General features: G+C 40.3%; 1 protein-coding gene across 1 annotated transcript in view; it reads right to left on the reverse strand.

Annotated features, from left to right (window-relative positions):
* LOC106882305 (DNA damage-regulated autophagy modulator protein 2) overlaps positions 1–7,526 on the reverse strand; it is a 37,136-nt gene extending 29,610 nt beyond the window's left edge. Inside the window, exon 1 of the mRNA XM_014932934.2 lies at positions 6,587–7,526. The gene's annotated coding sequence lies outside the window, so the exon portion shown is untranslated. The remainder of the gene's footprint in view (positions 1–6,586) is intronic.
* Positions 7,527–7,813: the final 287 nt, after the last annotated feature.

Consider the following 7,813-nt stretch of genomic DNA (forward strand, 5'->3'; position numbering starts at 1 on the left):
ATATATAAATCTGTATAAACTCTTTTACTTGTTTCAGTCATTTGACTGTGGCCATGCTGGAGCACCGACTTTAGTCGAGCAAATCGACCCCAGGACTTATTCTTTGGAAGCCTAGTACTTATTCTATCGGTCTCTTTTTGCCGAACCACTAAGTTACGGGGACGTAAACACATCAGCATCGGTTGTCAAGCGATGGTGGGGGAACAAACACAGACACACAAACACACATACATATATATATACATATATACAACGGGCTTCTTTCAGTTTCTGTCTACCAAATCCACTCACAAGGCTTTGGTCGGCCAAGGCCATAGTAGAAGACACTTTCCCAAGGTGTCACGCAGTGGGACAACCCGGAACCATGTGGTTGGTAAGCAAGCTACTTACCACAGAACCACTCCTACGCCTATATATATAATATACATACACAAACATTCACACACACACATGTATATATATGTATGTATCCTTTTATTCATTCATATGTTGTAGCCCAAATGTTGTGGCAATGCTGGAGCACCACTAGTTTAATCACCTTTTCAATGGCTATTTTTATGTGATTGGCCTTAACTGAAGAAGGGAGTTCGACATTGCTGGCCTCTTTTGAGTTTCTTGCTGTGACATAGGTTCATCTGGGACCTTTGACAGCAGGAATGGGATTCAGTTGTTTCTTGAAAACATCTACCCTCACTCCAAAAAGATCTCTCATATGTTTTGGCAAGGAATTAAATAGCTGTGAGCCCTTGAATTCCAAGATATTGTAGTACATAGTTCTTACTCTAGATGGGATAGGCGCGATCTTTGGAACAATGCAACAATGTCCAGTTCAGGGGTTAGTATAGCTCACATTGCCAAAGTTTGGTGCTAATACTACATTTATGTATGTGTGTGTAGGGGTATAATATGCGTGGGGACTTATATCGGTGGTGGTGGTGGAAAAAAAGTCTATTGGGTGGATGTCTGCTATGCTGGGGTATGTGTGTTTGTTTGTGTGTGTGCTAGTGTATCGTTCATCGTTTAACGTCCGCTTTCCATGCTAGCATGGGTTGGACGATTTGACTGAGGACTGGTGAAACCAGATGGCTACACCAGGCTCCAATCTGATTTAGCAGAGTTTCTATAGCTGGATGCCTTTCCTAACGCCAACCACTCAGAGAGTGTAGTGGGTGCTTTTACGTGCCACCGGCACGAAGGCCAGTCAGGCAGTACTGGCAACGGCCACACTCAAAATGGTGTATTTTATGTGCCACCCGCACAAGAGCCAGTCCAGGGGCACTGGCAACGATCTTGCTTGAAGGTCAAACTCTTTGCTGGACTCTTAGGTATAAGTGGAGGACCGAAGTTGGGGGAGGGGGCAGATAATTATAGTCATGATGGGGCATGCAAGTATGATAGGATGTACTTCCTTTCACATATGCAAGGATTAAATATTTCACTTCTGCTGTTCAGGCTGTTGCCTGGGTGCTGGGAGCTCTTTAAAATCGCTCTTATCTCAGCCAGACATAATCTGCTCTTCCTACTGCTTTTGAAGTATGCTTTATACTTCTCTAGAATCCTTCACTTGATGCTGTATGGTGGTACTTTCTTTCAATGACCATATGTGCTTGGCTAGGGTTGTGTTGTTGCAATTCTCTAGGATGTTGAAGGAGGACTTGTGGATGTTATAGCGAATTTTGAAGGCCCCCCCCCTTCAAATTCATTTCATCATCTTTTTCACAGCAGCCACAAACCGGATGTATCTATTTACCTCCAACAATAGGGAGCAGTTGTCATATACATTCCATAATGGCTACCTCTGAAGAGTGCTAGGTTACATAGTTGGACTGTTACCTAACACTCTATTGAATGCATAGTGTGAAACCAATTGGTAAGCTCAGCTGTAATGGAAATATAATACTGTACACTTCGATTAATATACCCACTCTACTGACAGATATACGAGTGCAATTTTTCCTAATTTATGGACTTTTAGATGGCTTACACACACATATAGATATATAAACAAAAACTGGAATATGTGGTACCTTTTTAATTCTGCTACATGTGTTTCATTGGAATATGAGAAATATATGAGTATAGATATTAATATTAATAATACGTCATAAATTCTTAATAGATATATACATAGATGTCTAAGCATGTAGAATATCATGAGAACATAGTTTGGGTTATAAACCCTTATCTATAATCAACAACACCTCTACCCTTATTCATTACCCCTTCCCCCATCTGTTATTCTCTTTTGACACTCTTTAGAAATTATGCACCCCCTCCTTTCCCTCCTGATTCAGTGTCCATATTCTCTCTTATACTCACCTACTTGTATCTTGAGATGCTCAGGCATCTCATAACTATCATCTCCATCTCCTATCCAGCTCCTCCCACCACCCTTAAATAATGTGGGGTAGCCATGTATCTCCTCTATGGCAAGACAATTGTGCATGTCCCTCTCTCAGGCTTTAGTCACATTGAGCAAAACATGCTTCATTTCTTTCCTTTCTTCATAAACCCTCTGCATGCAAGGCCCACCTCTCACTACCATGCACGATTACAGTTTGTATGGTTGTTGGCACTCCATCGCTTACGACGTCGAGGGTTCCAGTTGAGCCGACCAACGGAATAGCCTGCTCGTGAAATTAACGTGCAAGTGGCTGAGCACTTCACAGACACGTGTACCCTTAACGTAGTTCTCGGGGATATTCAGCGTGACACAGTGTGACAAGGCTGACCCTTTGAATTACAGGCACAACAGAAACAGGAAGTAAGAGTGAGAGAAAGTTGTGGTGAAAGAGTACAGCAGGGTTCACCACCATCCCCTGCTGGAACCTCATGGAGCTTTAGGTGTTTTCGCTCAATAAACACTCACAACACCCAGTCTGGGAATCAAAACCGTGATCCTATGACTGCAAGTCCGCTGCCCTAACCACTGGGCCATTGCGCCTCCACTACAGTTTGTATATAAGTATCATAAAACCTACCCTTCACTCTGAAGAGTTAAGCCCTTTATTACCAATAGAAGTAGTAGCTCCCTGGAATGTTCCAACCAGTTTTTATATAGGGTACTATACTTGAACCTTCACAGCTAATTAAGTCCCCTGTGTTACAACAGCTATCAACTACTTCTAGAGAGCTGTCTGGGTATTGGAAAGTCTATTTCACCTGCACATTTAATACTCTTGTGCTCCAGTGTATCAGCTGCAAGCAGAGTCAAACCCTTTTGTTAATCAGCCTTTGATCCCACAGTATCTCTTATGCACCCATTATTTATACAGAGTACACAATATGGAAATCTTGCTTACCTCTTTTTCTACACAGAGAAAAGTCATTTCCCAGGTGAGCTTCTATTTCTAAAACTTTAGTCTTTGCTTAGCTTACTTTGTGACCTCTTCATTATAGGTTTCCAGACCAGGAATATAGATATATATATGTGTGTGTGTGTGTGTCTCTATACCACCACCATATACATACATATCATTATCATCATCATTTAACATACATGTTCCATGCAGGCAATGGTTTGACAGAATCCAACAGGCCCAAGAACTGGATCATTTTTTTAGTTGAATGTATAGACCCCGGTACTTATTTTTAAAAGCCTAGTACTTATTCTATCGGCCTCTTTTGCTGAACCACTAAGTTACGGGGATGTAAACATGCTAGCACTAGTTGTCTTGTCAAGCAGTGGTGGCAGGGAAAAACACAGACACAAGGACAAGAGGGTAGTCTCAGGCACATTGGAATAAAAACGATTACATTTCCGATATGGTTTTGGAGGCAGTTGATGTAGCTAGAGTGTGTGCCACCTGAGGCAGCACTCGAATTTGCTGCCCCACCCTTGAGCCTCCAAACCCATACATGTTTATACAGCAGATCTAAAAGTATCACCCCCATGAAAGCATTGCCCACTACTTCATCTGACTACATCACAATTTAGAGGATAATGAAATGTGAAGCTGAGGACTGAATTTTGATGTATCCCTACTGAATTCATTGCTATTCTTATTACTCATACTTACTTTGCTGACAGCATCTCTGCACATGGTTTGTACAGCTCTCACAAGCTATTTGCTGGTCCCTAGTTTCCTTAGTGAGCACCAGACCTTAGAGTATGAAACTGTGTCAAAAGTCAAGAAATGTCACAAACAGGGTTTTACTCTTGGCAAAATATTTCTGCATTCTCTACTAAAAAGATGGCAAATATTTCTTCTTGGCACAAAACCAAACTGCATTACATCTATGCTGATAAAATGCACCGCATCTCTTTTTAGTAACTTTCATAACCTGATCCAATAGTTTTACACGCCTAGAGCAAACTTAGTCTCTGCTTTCAACTGACACTTTTTCTCTGGAGTTGAGCAACAACCACAACAGTTTGTTGACAAAACATACATGGATAAGTGTGTGTGTGTGTTGAGAAATGCAATAAAAAAAATGTCCAGTTTGTATCATTAAAGAACAGACTGCTATTGCTGTTCAACCTCAGTCAGCTCTGATCCAAGGGACCTTTGATCAAAGCTTTTCCAGCCATGACCATCCCATCTTTTTCGTTCCAGATATCTAGAACTATATTATTCAATGTATTCTATCCTTTCTTAAGATGCAAAGGTGTGATTTAAGGAAAATTTGGCGGCCATTTCTAGCAGTTCGAACGACCATGTAAATTTTCCCTTTTTAGCTCGTCTTTACGTTAACAGAAATGCAGAAAGAGAGAGAGAGAGATAGAGAGAGAGAGAGAGAGAGAGAGAGAGAAAGGGAGAGAGATGCCGAAATATAACGATAGCAGGACAAGTAGATGAGAGAGAAAAGATATGGAAAATGCAAGAAAATAGATTACATCCATACATGCAAACATACATACACGCGCGTATAAGGAATACATTATGGATAAATACGTTTCGATACGAAGGAACAGCACGAAATAAATCGATAGAAAGATAGACGAACAAACAGCTAAAATAGTAGGAGATAACAGAATTTATCAGACAGGTAAATGAGGATGAAGAACGAGAGAAGGAAAGAATGAAAAGGTAGATGAATATGAAAAGAAGTAGGTAGAAAGAAGTAAGGTAATGTGGAATAAGATGAAGTGAGAGTGTCGGTTGAAAGCAGAGACTCCAGAGTTTGTGCACAAACTTGTAATTGTATATGAGAGGTTAGTTTGGCTGTTAATAAATGGAAGTGACAATGCTCGGCGTCATCGCTGTTGAATTCCAGGTAGACCCTAATGAAACAGAACTTTTGGTCTATGGCCTTCCGACCGTGGTCATCATCATTTATTTTTTCGAATACACTATATCTAGGAATGCCCTCAGTTTAAGACAGTCTGTTGTGCTATGAAGGAGATTTAGTTCCTATTTCTAGCAACCAAATGTCTATGTAGAGGTTCCCTTATGCAGCATAAGTTCAAACCTGAGTTTCTGTTTGTGTTATCAAAACCGCCGAAAGCGAGCACGATAAAGGGACACTGTACGACAATGTACCCTTAATTAGGAAATTAATAAATATTTTAACACAAAGAATTATCGTCGTTAATAGGGCTTTGAGTGGGGCTTGGTACAGTAACATAGTCTAGGGGAGGGGCGAACTAATGACAAGAGCGGTAGTTAAGTATCGATCAATAGTTTCGAGCATAATCTTATCCCAACATTTTCAAGGGTGTGTGCATGCGCGCGCGAGTCTTCGTAGAACAGTGTATGTGTGTGTGTGTGTATGTACTTACACACACACACACACACACACACGCAATTACTGGGGTTGTTTCTGAGTGTGTGTACAAGTGCTCGCAGGATTGGATCTGTGTATGAGTCCGTAAGATTAAAACTGTGTGCGTGTATATATATATATATATATATGTGTGTGTTCTTATATGTTTATATATATGTGTGTATGTAAGCATGTATGCACAAGAGAATTTGTAAAGATGAATTTATTATATGAGTTGAACTGTTCGCTTAAAAGAAACCAAATCATTTCTTCAAAACCCATTCAGATTGAATGTGCCCAAAATAAGGTACAGGTTTTCCTGAATTCGTCTGCACAGGCATATCTTTGAACCTATCTATACGTATATATAGTCACATGTTTGCGGATATATACATGTATGTAAATATGTATACACACAAATATCAAAATTAGGAATTCATGACCACGTTCGTAAATCTGAATAAATCAAGGCAAAGTTATCTCCAGTAACTTAAGCGAACACTACCTTCTTTCTCCCAACATATTATACTACTTATTCCCATTCACTACATTTTTAAATTCACCACAAAAACAAAAATAAATTATTGATCCATGAACAACCCCCAAACAACGTCTTTTCAATGACAATGTTCTCATCTACTAATCATCTTATTTCTCTTTCTACTCTCTCTTCTTTCAAATTTCATGTTTCCATCGCCTCCTCAAATCTCTCTCTCCCCCAAACACAACGTCCATGTGAAAGTATATATCGGTAATGTTTACATGTGATTCTGTATACATATGCATATTAATATACATGTAGGAATATATATGTGTGTGTGTGTGTGTGTGTGTGTGTGTGTGTATGCGAGTGCATTTCTACTTGATGCAATCAACTTACCTTGAAAAATCTGGAGTCTGTATTAAAGAGAGTCATATCTGATCCATTCTGCGTGTATTTGCATATATAAACGTATGTATGGAATATTTCTTTTCCTGTCTAATTCAGAACGATGGTGACGACGGCGGTGGTGAAAATAAAGAAAATGTAGCCCCGATGTAGAGCAGAGCGAACACAAAAAATATCCTTATCCTACCAAATAGCCAACATGAACTACAACATTCGCCAAAGCCGGAGCAAATGGCAATATGTGATCTAGGACGATCCTTTCCTCTTTTCTTCACTCTATTTCTCTCTCTGAGCGCACCCCCTCAGTCTGTTCCTCTTTCACTGACATTTTAGATTCTCTTCTCTCATCTATCTATCTATCTATCTATCTATATCTCTCTATGTCCCGATATTTGTCTATTTTTCTTGCCCCACCCTCTTCTCGCCGCACCTCTCCCATTATTTTAGTCTTTCTTTTCTTCTTTATTTCTTCCTTCCATTTCCTCTATTTGTGTCTTCTTTTTCTTTTTCCCCTTTGTTTATATTTCTATCTCCCTCCCACCCCCACACACATACTCACAAAACAGATATGCGGTGCGAGTCAACAGGGATGCGTCTAAGCAGTCGTTCGACCTGTTAGAAATAACAGCCAAATTACCAGAAAATTACAATGAAAATTAAAATGAAAAAGACATACACGACAATATCACAGATACACAAAAACGGGATGGTCGCGGCTGGAAGGCCTTTGACCATAAGTTAACTCATTCAAGGATTAGTTGGGTTAAATAACAACTGCAACTACACATGGACGCACACACACACACACACATAGGCGCTCATACACACACAGACTCACACATGCACTCACACACACACACACTTGCACCGCCACCACACACATCTGTCTTTCAGTTTGTTTCTGTTGCTGGCATCAAACATATTTCTTAGCACCACTGTCCCACCCACTTCTTCCCACCCATCAACTACATAAGCTACCCTCCTCCCGTGTAATGCACAGTCCTTCCCTCTCAAAATTTACGCCTCTTATTCGGTTGCTTTATTTATATTTCTCCACCTCCCGCCCTCCCCCAATTTCGTCCTCTTCCCCAATCATTCCCACAGCTACGAACGCAACCACTAACGATATCATCACCACTACTACTACTACTACTACTACTACCATCATAACTATTACCCCGACTCAGACAATACTATCACTGTAACCTCCCACTACCA

This window comes from Octopus bimaculoides, chromosome 25 (genome assembly GCF_001194135.2).
Source record: "Octopus bimaculoides isolate UCB-OBI-ISO-001 chromosome 25, ASM119413v2, whole genome shotgun sequence".
Taxonomy (NCBI): Eukaryota; Metazoa; Mollusca; class Cephalopoda; order Octopoda; family Octopodidae; genus Octopus; species Octopus bimaculoides.